The sequence below is a fragment of the Dipodomys spectabilis genome, unplaced genomic scaffold, assembly GCF_019054845.1.
Source record: "Dipodomys spectabilis isolate Male_0828 unplaced genomic scaffold, ASM1905484v1 ptg000045l, whole genome shotgun sequence".
In the NCBI taxonomy this organism is placed as follows: Eukaryota; Metazoa; Chordata; class Mammalia; order Rodentia; family Heteromyidae; genus Dipodomys; species Dipodomys spectabilis.
In genome coordinates this window covers 6,355,010-6,375,652 of record NW_024870722.1, presented here as the reverse complement: position 1 = coordinate 6,375,652, position 20,643 = coordinate 6,355,010, and the positions used below count along the sequence as shown (strand labels likewise).

General features: G+C 39.1%; 1 long non-coding RNA gene across 1 annotated transcript; it reads right to left on the bottom strand.

The window, feature by feature from the left end:
- Positions 1-1,688: 1,688 nt before the first annotated feature.
- On the bottom strand, positions 1,689-17,662 carry LOC122107023. The gene is made up of 3 exons (XR_006147277.1): positions 17,652-17,662; positions 4,085-4,091; positions 1,689-1,784 (listed from the first exon to the last, which is right to left on the bottom strand). It is a non-coding gene; the product is annotated as an uncharacterized LOC122107023 (long non-coding RNA).
- Positions 17,663-20,643: the final 2,981 nt, after the last annotated feature.

Here is a 20,643-nt window from a genome sequence, read left to right as displayed (position 1 = left end):
GGAGCCATTCTCAGGGTTTCTGTTTTTCAATTGATTGTGGAGGCTGCTAGAGGGAGGGGCAGCCTCTGGCTCTGGTTACCCGGTGAGGAGAGCCACTCCAATGCCTGAGCTGGGTGACTTTTCCCTGGATGGAGCTGAGTCTGGCAGGTCACTTTGCCGTTAAGTTCTTGTGACCTGCTAAATGACTCGTTTTATTCCAAGGCCTGAGTTGGAGCTAGCCGCTCCTCCGAGCTTTGTCGGTATCCAAGATGGAGATCACCGGTGCTGGGGGGGGAGGGGTGGCCTTCCCTCCTCTGCTCCCTGAGAAGGAGTGAGGAAGTCGGGCTTCTACTCACGCCGAGTCTTGGATCCTGGGTCGTCTCTGGTCTGCAAACTGCAGGATGAAGTTGTCCGCTCCTTGTCGGTTCTTGCTGGTGTTGAGTAGAATCCTCTCACCCGCTGCCTCTGGCTCCTTCGTCCCGGACTCTCTGTGTGAGCGCTCAGGTATGGCCGCGGCTGCGGTCACCGCTGCGACCCTGCCACCGCCGCCGCGGCTGCTGGCAGGCGCTCCGATGTGTCTCCTTGTCTTGGCTTCCCCTCTCTTGACTAACTCTCTGTCCTGTGATGGCACACTTGGTGTGATTCTCTGGCTTAGGACTGTTTACTGGAACTCTAAACCTGCTTTCTATGCGAGAGCTTGTTCAGATTCCAGCTTCTCCTCCGCCATCTTCCCGGAACTCCTGAGGCAACATTTAAAACTTAGTCTCTCACCAATTTTTCTCACATATAAGATACTATTGACTATAGCTCATCATGCAATGAATGCAATAAATCTCTAGAAACTATCCATGTTTACCTAATATCTTCGAAATCTTGCCCACCTTTCGTCCTACTTCTGAATCTACTGTTTCAGATTCCCAGTGTAGTATTTGTTTTCCTCTGCCCAGCTTATTCACTTAATGACCTGCATTTCTATTGATGTTGTTGCAAATGACAGCATCATTTTTATTTTTATTTTTATTTTTTAATTGAAAAGGTAATGAGCTAGGGGGTTTCAGTTACATAGGTAAGGTAATCAGTACATTTGTTTTTAATCATCATTACCCCATCCCTCTTTATCTCCCACTGACCCCTCCCTATCCATCCCCCAAGTTGTAAAGTTCATATCCAACACAGTGTCAAGTGAGTATCAATGCTGTGGTTCATCTGTTGTTCTGCTGTTTCTGTGATTCCCTTTTCCTATCACATATGGCATTGGCTACTATGCAAAACATGAGGTGCAAAAAGCTAAGAGAGATGAAGAAAGAAAAAAAAATAGAGAAAAAGAACGAACTGTACACAGGGTAGAATGAGAACCCCTTGTTTCCATAAGTTGGAGTTCATGTTAATATGCCTCATTATATATAGTCCTTTGCACTAAGCACTTGGGTTATTGAGATCCCCTGTTAAGAATATCATACAAATATTCTACTTCTTACACATGAGGGAGATCATGTGACTTGCTTTCCTTTGGGTCTGGCTTGCTTCACTTAATATAACTTTTTCCAAGTTTTTCCATTTCCTTTTGAATGGAACAATATTAATCTTTCTGATTGAAGCATAGAATTTCATTGTGTATATATACCACATTTTCTTGATCCATTCATCTACCAATGTTCCATATCTTGGCTATGGTAAATAACACTGCGATGAACATCATCATACTTTAGTGTGGGCTTGTTTGTGGACATTTGGGTAGATTCCCAGAGGTGAGATTGCTGCGTCATAGGGGAGCTCTATGTACAGCTTTTTGAGGAACCTCCATACTGCTTTCCAGAGTGGCTGAACAAGTTTGCACTCCCACCAACAGTGTAGAAGCGTTCCTCTTTGGTCACATTCCAGCCAGCATCTGTCATTGTTATATTTCTTGATTATGGACATTCTAACTGGTGTAAGGTGGAGAATCTCAATGTTATTTTGATTTGCATTTATTTTATAGTCAGAAATGTTGGACAATTCTTCATGTGTTTCTTGGCCATTCATATTTCCTCTTCAGAGAGGTCTCTCTTAAGGTCTTTAGCCCACTTTTTAATGGGATGGTTGTTTCTTTGGGGGTTGGTTTTAGGGGAATTAAATTTCTTGAGCTATTGGTATATTTTAGATATGAGACTTTTGTCTGCTGTATGGGTGGTGAAGATCTTCTCCCAGTCTATGTGGTTCCAATATATTTTGCTAGCTATGTCCTTTGCCATGCAGAAGCTCTGCAGTTTAATGCAATCCCATTTATCCAGCCTATAGAGCCAATTATCTGATGAACAATGATGCAAAACTTCTTAATAAAATCCTGGCCAATCCTAGTCAAAAATAATTATGCACTATGATCAAACAGGATTCATTCCAGGGATGCACAGCTGGTTCAATATACACAACTCAATTAATATAATTCAACACATCAATTGAAGCTAGGACAAGAACCACATGATTATCTTCATAGATGCAGAAAAAAGCATTTGACAAGATCCAACACCCTTTCATGATGAAAACTCTGGAGAAACTAGAAATCCATGGAATATTCCTCAATATAATAAAGGCTATATATGACAAGCCTACAACTAGTATAATACTCAATGGTGAAAAGTTAAAGCCATTTCCTCTGAAATCAGGAACAGAACAAGGCTGTCCACTCTCTCCACTTTTCTTCAATAAAGCATTAGAATTTCTAGCTAGAGCAATAAGGCAAGAGGCAAACATAAAGGGGATCCAAATAGGAAAAGAAGAAGCAAAACTCTTCCTCTTTGCAGATGGCATGATCCTAGATCTAGAGAATCTCCTACACTCCACTCCCAAGTTACGTGAGCTGATCCAAAACTTTGGCAAACTAGCAGGGTATAAAATCAATCCACAAAAATCAATAGCTTTCCTCTATGCCAACAATGAGGAGAGAAAGGCTGAAATTAGGAAAGCAACTCCAAATTCAATATCCTCAAAAAATAATAAAATACCTAGGAATCAACTTAACCAAAGAAGTGAAGGACCTCTACAATGAAAACTTCAAAAATCTGAAAAAGGAAATTGAAACAGACCTCAGGAACCGGAATAATCTTCCATGTTCCTGGATTGGAAGGATTAACACTGTGAAAATGGCAATATTGCCAAAGCCTATATACAAATTCCATGAAATACCCATCAATATCCCAACTTCTTTCTTCAATGAAATAGAAGAAGCAATCCAAAAATTCATGTGGAACAAGAAAAGACCCCAAATAGCAAAAACAATCCTTAGCAGGAAGAACAATGATGGAGGAATTTCAATACCAAACCTCAAACTCTGTTACAAAGCCATATTACTCAAAAAAGCTTAGTATTGGTGCAAGAGCAGGCCTGAGGACAAATGGAATTGATTCAAAGACTCAATGAACCCACAGAACTATGACCACCTAATCTTTGACAAGGGAGCAAAAATAAATAGGATGGAAGAAAGACAGCCTCTTCAATAAATGGTGTTGGCAGAATTGGCTAAACATGTGTAGAAAACTCAAGTTAGATCCTTATATATCACCTTTTACCAGAATCAACTCCAAATGGATCAAAAACCTCAAGGTAAAAGCAGATATGCTTGATAAGAAGTGTACTCATTACCTTGCTCATGTAATTGTAAACCCTCTGTACAGTATTTTCACAGAAACACTAGGGCTCCTTGGCACAGGTCAAAACTTTCTTAATAAAGATCCAGAAACACAGCACTGTATTAAGACCATTCAACCATTGATAGACATGAGTTGATTCCATATCTTAGCTATTGGGAAAAGGTTGTAATAAATTTGGGAGTACAGATAGCTCTTCATGGTACCGATTTCACTTACTTTAGAAATTTACTCAGCAGTGGAACTGCTTAATCATATATACTTCTCTTTTTAATATTGTTTATAATTTTTAATTAACTTACTTTATTGTTATTATGGAAGTGATATACAGAATGATTACAACTACACGAGTCAGGTAATGAGTACATTCCTTTTCTTACAGGGTCTTCTGTTCCCTCATTCTTTCCCAGTCCCTCCCTCCCATCTCCACTCCCAAATTATACAGTACACTTTCATCCATTTCCAGTGAGCTCCACTACTACACTTTTTCTCCTTTCCCCTCAAGTTCTTTGCCCTCACCCCACTCCTGAAGATGTAGATGTGAATACACCATACATGAGTTAAAGAAGACAGAATCATCAAAAACTAAAAAGAAAGGCTTTAGTTTTCATATCTTGGAGTACGTTTCAGTATGTACATGGTTTGATATGAAGAGGAACTTAAGCATTGCATCTTTGTGTTTCTCTCTTTTTGGTCTCACTGTGTGAGTATCTAGAATTCTGTATAATTTGTCATAGCCCAATGTGTTTTAAATCTAACTTCTGCATATCAGAGAGAACATGGGCTGTTTCTCTCTCTCCATATGGTTTTCCACAATGTCAACATTAATTTACACTCTTATCAACAGTGTGTATACAAGAATCCCTATTTCACATCCTTGCCAGCACTCCCTGTTTTGGGGTAAATGCTATTCTGACAGGTGTAAGGATGTCTCTTACTATGGTTTTAGTTTGCATTTTCCCCATGATTGATGTTGTTAAGCATTTTTTCATAAATTTGCTTTGGAATTTTTTGGTGTGCTGGTCCTGAGGCTTGAAGTCAGGGTCTAAGCACTATCCCTGAGCTTTTTTGCTCAAGGATAGTCCTCTACCACTTGTTTCACAGCTCTATTTCCAACTTTTTGGTGGTTAACTGGAGGTAAGAGTCTCAAGGACTTTCTTGCCAGGGCTGGCTTCAAATATGGGGCTGGCTTCAAACCTCAATCCTCAGATCTCAGCCTGCTGAGAAATAGGATTACAGGTGTGAGCCACAAGCACCAGGCTGTTATTGGAATTTTGATACATATTGTATTGAATCTGTATATTGCCTTGGGAAATACTGATATAATAATATTAATCCTTTCAATCTATGAACATGGGCTATCAGCCCACTTTTAGGCCTTGTTAAAGTTTTTTATTGGTGTTTTATAAACCTATTAGAACTTGAAAACCTATACAGTTTTCAGTATTTGGATCTTTCATGTTCTTGGTTAAATTTGTTCTTGAATATTTTATATGACTATAATTAGGAGTGTTAACTTCCTTTTCAGGTACATCAATGCTGACATACTGAAGTGCTGCTAACTTTATGTTAAGCTCCATTTACTAGTTCTAACAAGTTACAGTGATTTTGTCTTTAGATATTTTCTATTTAAGATCATGTTGTCTGCAAACAAATGACCTTTTTTCTTGCTTAGCTATTCTAAACTTTTCCATGCTATGCTGAATGCATTTCAAGCATAATTACCTTGTCTCTGATCTTAGAGTAAGGTTTTACTTTTCACTATTGAATTAACCATTGGCTTTAGATATGCAATCATTATTCTGCTAAGGTACACTACTTTATATGTAATATAAGGGGTATTTTAGCATGAAAGAATACTGAATTTTGACAAATGTTTTTCTCCAACTACTGAGGTGATCACATGGTTTTATCTTCATCCTTTAATAGGATATATCACACTTGCTGATTTGTGTCTATTCAATGATCCTTACATCCTAGGAATAAATTGATTCTGGTGAATGATCCTTTAAGGAGACAATTTCCGTTATCTTAATAGAACCCTTGAGACAGAATCTTGCTTCCTACTATGTACTCTTAGTTTTAGGATATATGATCTCAGAATTTTAGGCCCTACCAACCTCATGGTGAAGATATTTCCTGAAAATGAAGCCAAAAATTAAGAAGGTCAAAGCCAAAGCACACAAGAAAAAAAAAAAATAGGTGGCTTGATTTGACATCTGTATATCATTTGAGCCTTCTACCAGATCTGCTCCTGACCTTTTCAGTTACATAAATCAATTCATTTCTCTTCCCTCAAGTCATTAAGAATTATTTCCAATGAAAAGAGTTCTAATAGGACTTTTCCAAGTCTTACCCTTTTTAAAGAATATCACAGTTTCTGCAGCTATTCTTTTTTTTAATTGTGAAAATACCGTACAGAGCGGTTACAATTACATGGGCAAGATAATGAGTACATTTCTTATCAAGCATTGTTTCCTCTTCCTTTGTTTCCCCTTCCCATCCCTTTCCATATCCCACCCCCCATCTTCTTAACCCCTCCCCCTGACCAAAGCTGTAAAGTTCGTTTTTCAACATAAGGACTTGTACATCTCATTGTTGCAATGGGTCCACCTGTATCCCTATTTAAACAATTTGTTTTTTCCCTTCCCCTCCACAAATTATACCAACATCAAATACAGTGCAAGCAGGGGTTGTATCATGGGGGAGGGACATACAAAGCAACAAAGATATCATCTTATAAATATATTAGAAACAATCACATGAAAGAAAAAACATTTGAATACTTATCTTGGGATTCATTTCACCTAACATCAACTTATCTGACCTTTTCTGCTTGTCTCAGACGTATACTAGTTATTGCAAATAAGGGCAACCATGGGACTATGTTTCTTTGGGTCTGGCTTACTTCACTTAATATAATTTTTTCCAAGTCTTTCCATTTCCTAACAAATGGGGCAATGTCATTCTTTCTGATGGAGGCATAGAATTCCATTGTGTATATATATATATATCACATTTTCTTGATCCATTCATCTACTGAGGGGCATCTGTGTTGGTTCCATATCTTAGCTATGGTAAATAATGTCTGCAGCTGTTCTTTAGATTACATGTGTTCCAAGAGTTCATCCTCTCTGTTCATTTATCTGTTGATTTCCTCCAATAGAAATGAGCTTAACCCAAAAGGTAAAATGTGACTCAAGCAGTATAGTCAAGGTCAACTACCACTGACCTGGATCTGATAAGACTATTCCTGACGTTTATAGTTCCTCAATAATATTGTGATGGATAATTTTATATGTCAACTTGTCTAGCTGTTTGGTCAAATGCTACTCTAGATATTGTTGTAGAAGGTCATCTTTCAGTGAAGCAAATTACCCTCCAAACAGTGGGTAAGCTACATCCAATCAGCTGAACGTTATCAGAGAAAGACCTAAGTCCTTAACCAGGGAAGAAATTCTGCCTCCTGATAGTGTTCAGACTCTAGAAAGCAGCATCAGCTCCTGCCAGAATTCCCATCCCTTCAGATTTCAGCCCCCACAATGACCTAAAACAGTATGTGTGTGCATGAGTGCATTGGCTCTATCTTTCTCAGAAGAAACCTGACTGATACAAATAAAAACACCATATTCTTCCCATGCTCAGAGATCTCAAACAACAGAGAAGGAGTTTTACTTGTAATAAAGATGTTTCATGTTTTATATCATCAAGTCTTTGTTTTAAATGAAGCTCATTATATGTGTATGCCTACTGCCATGATTTCCATCAATTGAGATATTTTTTTGAAAAAGGTTCCTTCATCTAGCATATTCATTAAGGTTCCCAGTTTGGGACTTACACACATTTGATAAGAAGGCTTTGATCTCTTTATCCTAGTAATTAGAAAAATGCTCATTAAACTCTAGCTTATACGGGAGCCCTGTTGAACACAACTTGAGCTCCCATCAATCAGCATCCTATTGTGTGAACTCTTTAACGAGTTGTTCATCCAGCTAACAGGATTATCACTCAGCCTGTACCTTTCCAGCTCACCTTGGAGAACATTATAAAAGTTTCTAATGAAAGCCCTGCAGAAATGAAATCGTCTGTGTTCCCAGAAACCATACCATCTTTCATTTTAATAACCCATACAAAATAGTTGCTTTGACACCAATTGTTGTTTATAGATGCATTCTTGATCTAACTTGTGGCTGATTTCTTCTGTGAAGATTCATCAAAACTCTCCTAGAATTTTTTCCAGGGTGCCACCAAATCATTGGCACAATAAGCTTAATATCACATATTTTCCTTCATCATTTAAAATGCTTTTTCAAATATTAAAAATGTTGATTCTATGCTGATTTCTCCAAATTCTTTGATTATGTTGCAAACTACTTGATCAAAGAATGTGTAGTTTTGCTCACTAAAGCAAATGCTTCTCACCCTTATGGGAAATAGTTTCTGTTTCCAGTTTTAATGTCTTCCTCCTTCATAAAGAAGGCAGAAACAAAACAAGGTTAAGATGAACTTCCAGGAAAAAAAATATACAACAAATAAAATAGAGAAATGGCTTTGATCTTTGTTCCATTAAAAAGTACATAGGGGCTGGGAAGGTGGTTCAGTGGTAGAGTGCTTGCTTCACATGCGTGAGGCCCTGGGTTCAGTTCCTCAGCACCACATAAACAGAAAACGCTGGAAGTGGTGCTGTGGCTTAAGTAGTAGAGCACTAGCCTTGAGCTGAAGAGCTGAGGGACAGCGCCCAGGCCCCGAGTTCAAGCCTTATGACCGACAAAAAATAAAAATATATAAAAGCTACACTGGTTCACACCTGTAATCTTAGCACTTGAGACTGAGGCAGGAGGATAGGGGGTTGGAAGCCAGCATGGACTACAGAGCAAGTTCAAAGCCAGCCTGAACTACAGTGAGATTCTATCTCACAAAAACCTAATAATCAATGTTCATATGTGAACATGGAACAAGGGACTTGAAGGAATAATTAAGGTTGAGATAGACAGAGGGAGGAAAATGATGGAAGGGGTGACATTGATCAAGATGCATAGTGCTCATAAACTGACAGATTGAGTTAACACTACTTTGCACAACTACTTAAGGATATTAATAAAAATGAATTTTAATTAACTAAAAATAACATATAGATAAGATCTGGTGTTGGAGCCATCCAAACTTCAAAAGACAAAGGACATAAAACAGATAGTACACACAGGGTACTCGTGGCTCACACTTTAATCCCAGCTACTCAGGAGGCTGAGATATGAGGATCACCACTCAAAGCCAGCCTGAGCAGGAGAGCCCATGAGATTCTTATCTCCAACTAACCATGAGAAAACCAGCAGTGGCACAGGAACCCAAGTAGTAGAGTGTTATCCTTGACTAAAAGAGCTCAGAGACAGTGTCCAGCCCAGAAGACCAGCAAAAAAAAGAAGGTTTAAGACTTCTAAGCAGATTAATATAAGCTTAGGAAAATCTAACATGAACATTGTTAAGCTTAGTATATCAGATTAAGAAAGATTTTGCTTCATATACATTAATGCTGAGGTTATGTATACGTGCACATATCTATATATTACTTAATATTTATTTGATAATATAACTTATTACTACTCTGTTGTAAAGCTATCTATAAGTACTCGAAACACTGTAATGAAATTTTTGAAAATCAGAAATATGCTCAGTTCCCAAGATAATGGACTGTTTTTGATTGTTTTTTTTCTTTTTTTAGTCATAGGGCTTGAACTCAGGGCCTAGGCACTGCTCCTGACTTTTTCTACTCAAGGCTAGCACTCTACCATTTTGAGGCATAGCTCCACTTCTGGTTTTCTGGCAGTTCATTGGAAATAAAAGTCTCATGGACTTGCTTGCTCAAGTTGGCTTCAAATTGCACTCCTCAGATCTCAGCCTCCTGGGTAGCTAGGGTTATTGGCATAAGCCACTAATGCCTGGCTTCCCAGATAATTTTTGTATGCTTACTAATAATTAAGAGTAAATATCACCTTTGCAAGCAAGGGCTAAGGGCTTGAATAAATGTCATTACATTAGAACACTATGGACCTTTAAGATGGTGATTATAGGGGGGAAATGGGAGAAAATGAGGGACAGGGTAGCACTGCTAAAAAAAAAAATTTTACAGGCCAGGTGCTGGTGGCTCATGCCTGTAATCAATAGCTGCTCAGGGGGCTGAGATCTGAGGATCACAGTTCAAAGCCAGCCCAAGCAGGCAAAGTCTATGAGACTCTTATCTCCAATAAACCAACCACTCAGAAAATGGGAAATGGCATTGTGGCTCAACTGGTAAAGTGCTAGCCTAGGGCTGAAGAGCTGAGGGACAGCACCCAGGCCCAGAGTTCAAAACCCATGACCAACAACAACAAAAAGAAAGAAAGAAAGAAGAAAGAAAGGAAGGAAGGAAGGAAGGAAGGAAGGAAGGAAGGGACTCATTACCTGACTTATGTAACTATAACTCCTCTGTACATCACCTTTACAATTTCAAAAAAAAAGATGGTGATTACTAAAACTCTGCTAGCCAGGCACAGATGGCTAATCCTAGCTAGTCAGGTGAGATCTAAGGATCACAGTTTGAAGCCAAGGCAGAAAAGCCTGTAAGACTCTTATCTCCAATTAACTAACAAAAGAAAAAGAAAAAACAGCCAGAAGTAGAGCTGTTGCTCAAGTGGTAGAGTTACCTTGAGCAATAAGTGCTCAAGAGACTGGGCCTAGACCCTGAGTTTGAGCCCTCCACCAAAAAAAAAAGGTGTTGTGAAAGACACAATTTGGGGGTTAAATCACAAAACTGAGGGGCTGGGAAGGTGGCTCAGTGGTAGATGAGGCCCTGGGTTCCATTCCTCAGCACCACATAAGCAGAAAATGCCAGAAGTAGTACTGTGGTTCAAGTGGTAGAGAGCTACCTTTGAGCTGAAGAGCTGAGGGACAACGCCCAGGCCCAGAGTTCAGACCCTATGACCGACAATAAATAAATAAATAATTTTTTTAAAAATCACAAAACTGAAATAGACTATGTAGCATTACCTATGTAACAGTAATCATGCCCCCCAAAAAAAACTCTTAAAAAAGAAAAAGTCCTAAGAAAACACACCCAAACAATTATAGCTATAAAACTCTAAATGACAGTGTTGTTGCCTCCCACGTTTCTACTTGATACCTTTCTCCTAAATTATTTGGCGTGTGTGTGTGTGTGTGTGTGTGTGTGTGTCCTAGGTACTATCTCTGAGACTTTTTGCTCAAGGCTAGCACTTTACCACTTGAGCCACAGCTTCACTTTCAGATGTTTTGCTGTTTCATTGAAGATGAGGCTCACAGACTTTCCTGCCCCAGGCTGGCTTCAAACTGTGAGCCTCAGATTTCAGCCTCCTAAGTAGTTAGGATTATAGGCATGAACCATTGCACCCAGGTGGCTAATGGTAATAATTCCAGAATTTTCTCTAATGCTTCTCATCCTTCATGATTCTTCTTCTATTGAAGCTGGCCCCATTCTGCTTCCCAGTAAAGATGACACTGACCAAAGATGACACAACTCTTAATTTCAACATGGTTATAAAATCGCTCCTGATTCAGAGCATGCTGAGCACATGAAACTTAAAGCATGCTATTATCATAAAATAGTAGATTGATCCATTTGCTGCAAATGATGAGCTAGCACTCTTGGTTACACTCTTTTGTGGCTTATATGTACTCTTTGATATATGAATATCATATATATCATCTTTATACATTCATTTTTATCCATTCATCTATTGCTGGGCATCTAGAGTGATTGTATATCTTAGCTGGCTCCAATACCACTTTAATAGCATGGGTGTGCAGTTATTTTGTTAGTTTGCTGACTTTACTTCCTTTGTCTACTTACCCAGAAGAGGGATAAATGGGTCATATATTGATATAGATGTGTTTTTATTTTGTTGAGGGGCCTCCATCCTGTCCTTCATACTGGGAGATCAGGTACTTGAATACAGTTAAACAAAAGCAGTAAGTTCTGTTGTGCTATAGAACAGTGATGGGAAGGGAACTGATGCTCACAATAACCCAGTATATATTTTATGAATAACTATGATAGGAGAACTGAAAGTCTCCAAACACAAAGTAATGATAAGGAAATGGGAAAATAAATTGTTCTGATTTGATTAGCCCATATTGTCTACAAGTATTGAAGTATAACTATGTACCTCATAAATATGTACAATGATTGTACACTATTCAACATTTTTTAATCTTTAAGAAGATAGAAATGTTTGACTACCTTGATGTTATTGTTTCATGCTTTATACAATAATCATGACAAATGGTCACTTTGTAAACCTGAAATTATGATATTTTTAGAGTGAACATGAAATAGCAAATAGTGAAAGGTTTATAAACAACATGAACTTGCTTGTTATAATTATAGAAGGCCAAGATCAAGGTACTGACAGAATCAGTGTCTGACAAGGACTTCCTGTAAAACAGAATCAATGAACTGCATGCACCATCTCCAAGGCTCTTCCTGAAATATGATAATGCACTTGGTAATAGCCATTGGGCTAGGCATGAAAATGTATATTGACATATCCAGATTGCATAATAAAATTTCTAGTTTCTCTTCATAAAATTGCTCCCTGGTAATTTCATAATTTATAAATTATTTCTTAACTAAAATTATGTTTCTTATTCCAAGAATTTGATGTCTTTTTACCTTTATTTTAAAAATCCTAATTCCACACAAGATAGTAATAAAGAAAGGAATGCAACTCCTTTGTACAACTACTTAAAGATAATAAAAATTAAAAATAGTTTTAAGAAGAAAGAAAGGAATAAAGAGAGAACAAAAGAAGAGAAGAAACAATAAATAAGGAGAAAAGAAGAGGGAAAAGAAAGGATAAAGGAAAAGGAAAGAGAAAAGGGAAGAGAGAATTCTAAGCCAAGGGTGTAATTCCAAAAAGAAAAAGTATGTGTTTTAACACCCAGGGCAGATTATCAGATAGGAACTGGTTAGTGGTAAAAATCTCCCAGATGATTGCCTCTAATTAAGAGTTGGAAACAGAACCAGTATCTACTCCATTAACCCATGAACATACAACATAACACACATGTGTAAATCTCTGTGGTATTTGCCAGTAACCAAAGCCAAGAGTGGAAGCAAGAATGAACAGCACTGAAAAGAGAGTAGATCAGTTTTTCAAACTTGTATGTAAACCTCTCCCAAAGCTTCACCTGATGGCCATTCTCCAAGATTTTTTTAAAGAAATCTTCCTAAGCCTATCATCAAGTTGATAAGTTTAACCAATACTCTGGAGCTTAAAAAAAATAATAGAACAGAATAAGAAGCCTCCAAATTGGAAAAATATATACTTGGAACTTCTATTTATTTTAGAAATGCAAGAAAACAACACAAAAACTCTCTTCTTAAACAGTTAAAATTTAGCTAGGCTTCAGTGGCTCACGCCTATAACCCTAGCTACTCAAGAGGCTGAGATCTAAGGGTTGAGGTTCAAAGCCAACCCAGGCAAGAAAGGGCATGACTCTCTTATCTCCAATTAACTACCAAAAATAGCTGGAAGTGGAACTGAGGCTCAAGTGGTTAGAGCACTAAGCTTGAGCACAAAGGCTCAGGAACAGCACTCAAGCTCTGAGTTCAAGTCCCAGGACCAGGGTAAAAAAAAAAAAGCTAAAGTTAAAAGAAATGAAAAACATTAAATTAATATATGTTTGTCATTTTTCCCATGGTCATAAATTATCTTTAAAAACTTTTATTACTTGTCTCTTATATTTAAAATGTTCCAGGATTTTCATCCACTGAGTTGACAAATATATTGTCACCCATTAAGTAATTCTGTATCTGAAAATACTCTGAAGCATGAAAATGATTTTAAGTTTGAAATGTAGACATCAATCAATATGTAGCACCAACGTAGACATGAACATTCTCTGCTTTGCACTGTTCTTGGTGAATGGTGTAGCAATTGCCATGAACACACTAAAGAACTGGGGGTGGAGGGAGGATTGTTTTAAATTCTTGCATGCCCTTGACCTTGAAAGACAAATGATTGTTGCAGAATGAGGTCTTACTCTGTCCTCTCCATCAAGACAAGTGAAACCAACCCTCACCTCTCATCTCACTCTCTTCATTCTCCACTTTATGTTCTTTATACAATCACCAATACTAAAAAAAGAACCACATACAGCATACATCATTACATAGTTAGCCTCCCTCATTGACAGACTGATTGACCACAGTTCAGATGTAGTGTACCTAAGGATTTACATTTGATGCGATAGAGCACTTCCACACAGAAGTAAAGCTTATCAAGACAGCTATATGTTTGAGCTTCTACTTCTCCACTGGTGCCAATGGGGAAGCCTCAATTCTGCCCATAATAACTGGTCCAAATCCTTAGTACTAATAGTTTTCATAAGATCCTAAGAGGATATGTTAGAATCTACACACTGAAATAACACTAATAGAACAAGACAATGCTTGATCAGAAATGTACTCATTTCCTTGCTCATGTAATTGTAACCCCTTTGTCCGGTATTTTCACAATAAAAAAAAACTTATCACTAAAAAAAACAAAGAAAAAGCAATGGTAAAGAGGACACAAGGTTGCCCAATTTCAGTATCCAATTCCCCCTAATTCCAAATGACTTTGCCAACACATAGTCAGAAGACTACTACTAACACAGTAGTCAGAAGATATTACTTTGTGGCTGTGGCTTTTATGGGTAAGCATGCACAGAGTCATTTTGGAATCAGAAGCGGCCAGCTCTCCATCTATTCAATCACTTGTTTTTGGTATTTTTTTTTTTTTTTTGTCAGTCATGGGGCCTGAACTCTGGGCCTGGGCGCTGTCCCTCAGCTCTTCAGCTCAAGGCTAGCGCTCTACCACTTGAGCCACAGCGCCACTTCCAGCTTTTTCTGCTTATTTGGTGCTAAGGAAACCAACCCAGGGCCTCAGGCATGCAAAGCAAGCACTCTACCACTGAGCCACCTTCCCAGCCCCTCACTTGCTTTTTAAGATAATGACTAGGTCAAATACTTTCCTAGGGGCTGGGAAGGTGGCTCAGTGGTAGAGTGCTTGCTTTGCATGCCTGAGGGCCTGGGTTCGATTCCTCAGCACTACATAAGCAAAAAGAAAAAAGCCGGAAGTGGCGCTGCGGCTCAAGTGGTAGAGTGCTAGCCTTGAGCTGAAGAGCTGAGGGACAGCACCCAGGCCCAGAGTTCAGGCCCCAGGACCGGACCCCACCCCCCCAAAAAAAATACTTTCTTAAACAGAATATACACAAGCTTAATGACAGGAATATACAATGACAGGCACATACAACTAAATATTAAGGCCATTGTAAAACAGAATGTCCCAGAAATACCACAATTCAAAATGGTATTATAGGATCATGCCTATAATCCTAACTACTTGGGAGGCAGAAATCAGGAGGACTGTGATTTGAAAACATTCCCAGCAAATTAAAAAAAAAAAAAAAAAGGTCCATGAGATTCCATAATCAACAAATGACCTTTCACTTTTTCCTACCAGAATTCTCCCAGAATGCTTTGATCTTCCTTCATGCTTCTACCTTGCTTCCGGTGCTGAAGTTTGAAATAACTTCACTATGCAAGCTAGGGCCTGGATGTTTTCCCCAAAGCTCTTCATCCACAAAGGCTACATTTTAAATCCTGAGATATACTTTACTGATTTCTCCAGTTTGCTTTTCTCCCATCAATACACTGAATAAAATGTGAAAACTTTAAAACATTCATTGTTGTCTTTGTTACCTGGAGAGCCTGCTTGGAGCAACAGCTCCCTCACTCACTTTTTGCATGTGCTCTCCTGATTTGCACTCTGGTGTGATCAGTATTCTGTGTGGTGTGATCATGAAAGCGTATTTGAAACCCTTCTGGCTTGGAACTATGATTCTTCTGTACATTTTTATTAGCATCAATTAATTGTACAGGGGGGTTCACTTTGACAGTTCCAAATATGCATACCATGTCCACCAATAAGATTCCCTCCATCATCCCCCTTTCCCAACCCCATCTCAATAAGCTCCATTGTTCCATTTCTTATTTGAAACTCATTGAATAGACCACTGAATTACATGTACACTAATGTGATAGTGGCTGTTGATTACAATAGTTCATGTAAACAAAACAGAACACTTTGAGAAAACCAAGGGTAACTACAATCAACTGCCAAACCAATAGACATATAGTTTTGAGAAATTGCCAAAGTGGAAACTCTACTCAAAGCCAAGGAGTAGTTTAAGCACATCCAATGAAGCGCCATCTCACCCACTGGATGCAACAATACCAGAGGTTTTTGTTTGTTTGTTTTTTAATAAGGTACAGCATGTTTTGAACTAATTTCCTATCTATCTGTGACCCGAACATATGAGACCCATAAAGAGAAAGCCTTGAAAAGAATTCATGTCATCAATTCCTAGTCAATATGTTGATAGGCTATAATCATCAATTTTGTGTAAAGACTATGGCCAAGTCTCATTAGCTGCTGAGTCTTCCTTTTGAGTTTTTGTTGGCTTGCTGGAGTGTTTGGTAATTTTCAGTGAACTTAAGGGAAGAGTAACAGGCCTAACTTTTGGAATCAGATGAAAACCTTTTGCCCTTATCCCTGTAGGTCTTTCTGTGAAATTGTGCTTTCCAACATAAAATAAGGCCTCAAGTAAACATGCCTATTATTATTCTGAAAGTAATAACATGTGACGCCTAGGAATAAAAAGCACAAAACATGCATAGCTATTCCTCTACTTTCCACTCAACTCAATGTCTTTTAATGGACCAAAATGGTCCCATGGAAACAAGAGCTTTTTATAAAGGCACCAGAAAATACATTTTAAAATCTAAACAAGCCGCAGCCATATCTTTGTTTGGCAACCTAAGTATTCTCTTCACTCAGCCCTCTTCATAGCAACTCACAAAGGACGCCTCTGCAGCCAGGGATAAGAGCTGATCCCATAATCTGGCAGGAACACTTAGAAAGATTAATTACCCTATTAAAATCTTAGACATTACGGAGAAAATCTTGGTATAAACCTTTTAACTCACAACAAATGCAGCCTTTCTGATGCCTTCCAAAAAGGTCCTCACCCTCCTCTCCTTATTCACCACTGTTGCCGGTGTCTTCAGCAACAACCCAAGTATTTGTGCACAAAAGTCCACACACATTGGCACGCCCAACAGCATGCTGAAGCTGCTGCTCTACACCAAGTCACAGAGCCGGAGTGTGGTTGGAACAGATACGGTAAAAACTATTCTCATCTACAAAGTGGTTTCTGTGGAGATAAAGCAGAAGGATGATGGTGTCTTTCCAGAGGGAGACACTGGAGGATACCACTGGGGGATTTAAGTCATTAGACAAGCCCCATCTAGGAAAGGATGCAGAAGATTAACTTCTTGGTACTTAGATGCTAAGCCTCCCCTAGAAGACACTTGTAGTTGGACTCTAGGGGCACCTGGACAAGTTTTCGTTTCTGCACTCACTGTCCACCTCTCCTGGTTTTCTTTTTCAGGGCTGCTTCCTTCTCTGACTTCTTAACACATCTGCTTGCAGAACTTACTGGTTCCAAAACAGCAACATACAGTTGGGGTTTAGATCAGTAGAAGAGCACGTGCCTGATGTGTGCAAGGCCCTGGGTTCAATCACCACCAGCACCACCATGGGGGAAAAAAAACTGTGTGTATGTGTGTGTACACACATGCATGAGCACACATGCATGCATGCATGCATGCTAATCTTGGGCTTAAACTCAGTGTCTGGGTACTGTCCCTGACTGAGTATTTTTTTGCTCAAGGCCAGGGCTCTGCCACTTTGATCCACAGCTCCACTTCCAATTTTTAGGTGGTTAATTGGAGATGAGTCTCATGGAATTTCCTGCCTGGGCTGGCTTTGAACTGCAATCTACTTATCTCAGCCTCCTGAGTAGCTATGACTCCAGATGTAACACCCAGAAAGAAGGGGGGGAAAACCTTTTTAAGACCTAAACACAGCCAAAAGGAAGAGGAGAAAAAAAGATGAACTATGTTAGAATGTATTGATAGTCTAAACAAACAAAGAAAGATTTTAGTCACCTCTACTCCCCTTATCAATTGCAATATTGCACCCAGTAAGTCACCGCATCATTCCAATCAAATTTGATCATCAGGAAAATGCTAGAAGGCTGGTGGTAGCCCATTGGTGGGGAATGTGCCAGGCTCAACACAGGCTGACTGCAGGAGCCCAGGCTTGCGGAGATGACTGAGGGCACACTCAGCCTTATCTGGAAGTTGGACCAATAACAACCTGAGACATAGAAGGGAGTGGTGGGCCTGAGTGGAAAGAAGCAGAGGAAAAGGCTGGCCCAGAGTCACTACCTAACTTGTCAGTAGCTAACACAGTGCCCAGAACCCATGACCTCACAGTCGATAGCTATGCACAGGGCAATTTCAGAGTAAGAAGCAGGCTGCTGTCCTATCGCTTAGTTTTTAAGCTAGTGAGAAGATGAAATTCTGAGAACAGGAATAAGTGCCTCAGAACTGTCCAAAACTTAAGGAATAATGAATGCCCAGAGGGGCAGAGGGTATGATGGATAATCTTGATAGGAAGATGCCTAGGAGTCTAGTAGAGCACATCTCTGGGTGTATGAGGGTATTCCAGAGAGGGCTAGATCATAAGGGCTCTGAACAGTGAATGAGTTAATCCATCCAAGTTTAAATTTTAAATAGACCATTAAGAGATGATAGAAGTATAAAGGATTGGGCCAGGATAGAACAAGGGAGTCACTGCAGGCATGTCTTTGCAGGATATGTCTTGATCCCACCCTTTCCTGTTATAGCCCTGTCCTTTTTCCTGTCAGCCATGTGAGCTGCTCTGCCATATCTCCCACCCCTCATCCCACCAGATCCCATCACCACCATGCTTTGCTGTGAATCCATGAGCAAAAGAAATGATCCTAGGGACAATAAAACTGACACTAACTGGGGTACTGGTGGCTCAGGCCTGTAATCCTAGGTACTCAGGAGGCTGAAATCTGAGGATCGTGGTTCAAAGCCAGCCTGGGCAGGAAAGTATGTAAGACACTTATCTCCAATTAACCACCAGAAAACCAGAAGTGGTGCTGTGGCTCAAGTGGTAGAGCACTAGCCTTGAGTTGAAGAGCTGAGGGACAGCACCCAGGCCCAGGGTTCAGGCCCTACAAGTGACAAAAAAAAGAAAAAAAACACCAAGTATAAACTAGGGGGTATAGCTGAGTGGTTAGAGCACTTGCCTAACACATACCAGGCCTAAGTTCAATCTTTAGGCTCACAAAAAGTTAAAAAAAAAAGTTTATTGACCAAACTAACAGAGATCAAGCCAATGTACACTATTCTTCAAAAGACATCCACATCAGCACATTTTTGAAAAATATTTGTATAAATCCGCTCAAGTCCCACATCTTAATTCCAAACACTAAAATAAAGAGCAATATTGTCATCAAGTCAGACTAACCAAGAAGATCTGCTTCGTGTCAAAAATGTCTGATTAAAATATTAATAGGCAGTGCAAATAAAAGCCAGAGAGACTATTGACCTCTGGTTATTCCCCTGAATAGATTTGCTCTCAACTCACAGATGAGAACCCAGCCTGTTCTCGGGAAGTTCTCTATTATAACAGCCTCAAAGCTTATCAATTAGTGCTGTCAGCCATCTTCTGTTACCAGGGCAAAATTCCCATTCTCTACTTTCTTGAGACCACATGAGCCCTTTCCAGAAGCCAGAGGAGGCCAATAGCAGAGAGAAAAGACTGCAGATAGCCAGACCACCTCCTTAATGGATCTTCCTTGCCGCTCCCAAGACTTCCTTCTAAAGGAGTTACAGTAACAGGGCAGCTTCATTTGTTATGACTTGTGTGGGGGTGGGAGGAGGTGCGCAAGTGCGCATAGCAATTAAAGTAAAAGCCTGGCAAGAAAGTCCGATTTTAGCTTTTAGCTTTCTTTCTTAATAGCACATGTGCTTTATCAAAGAAATAAGAAGTCTCCAAGTTTGCTTTTATTCAGTCCACCAACCAATATAGGATGAGAGATGGTATTGGATCTTGTACTGAAGACAGTGGAGGAAAGGGAAGAGAATGAAACCTGTAACTCTTACATTTTTAATATGTGTGTATAAATATACACATATACCTATATATTATGAAGAACTATAATTTTTCTGGCAAGCACTTTGTTGAGAAACCTCAACCTGCAACTAGGAAATTCCTGCACACTTTCTCTGGTTAATTTTTATTAATGTATCCACTCATTCATTTGCTGCATTCTAACACATCTGTTCACTTATGAATTGATAAGTCATCGCAGTGTAGGATGAGAAGGAATGTTAGAGGGTATACAATATCACAAGTGGGAAATTGGTTTTATTTTATTTGCCAACCACAATCAGCTGGTAATGGCTACCTGGTCTACAGTGTTGAGCCAGACTATTAGCTACAGGGAAAATGTGCTGACATCTATTAGCCATGCTGCTTATACTTACTTCCATTCTAGACCAAATTCTAAACTTCCTTTTAAATAAAAGAAAAGAAATTTAAGACAAACGGATGAAAGAGTTTTCCAGGATTGTGCTACTGTACATGTTAAGACTTTCAGCTCTAAAACTAGGAGAATCTAGGGACTCTCCCACTACACTTAGGTATGCTCATGTCTTTGATTCTTTAGTTCTGGGAACTAAATGGTGACCAATGAACCTGTCTAATTTGATAAAAAAATGTCCCAAGTTTTAAGTACTCAAATCCTTCTATGAAGTTTTGATATAATAATAATGCCCTCAAAAACACTTCCCAAGTGCCAGGCATGACTCTAAATGTGACCATTATATAATAGCTCATTTAATCTCTCAACATTGCCATTTACAGATGAGAAATATAAACTTAAATTGACCAAGATGAAGCAACTCCTTTTCTAAGAGTGTTCAAATCAAGCTTGACTGCAGAATTGACCAGAGTCCTGCTCATAACTGTTCTACTCTCTCTAAGCATCATGGCAAGCATTTACTGATACAATGCACATAAAAGTTGCTAGAATCAATTCA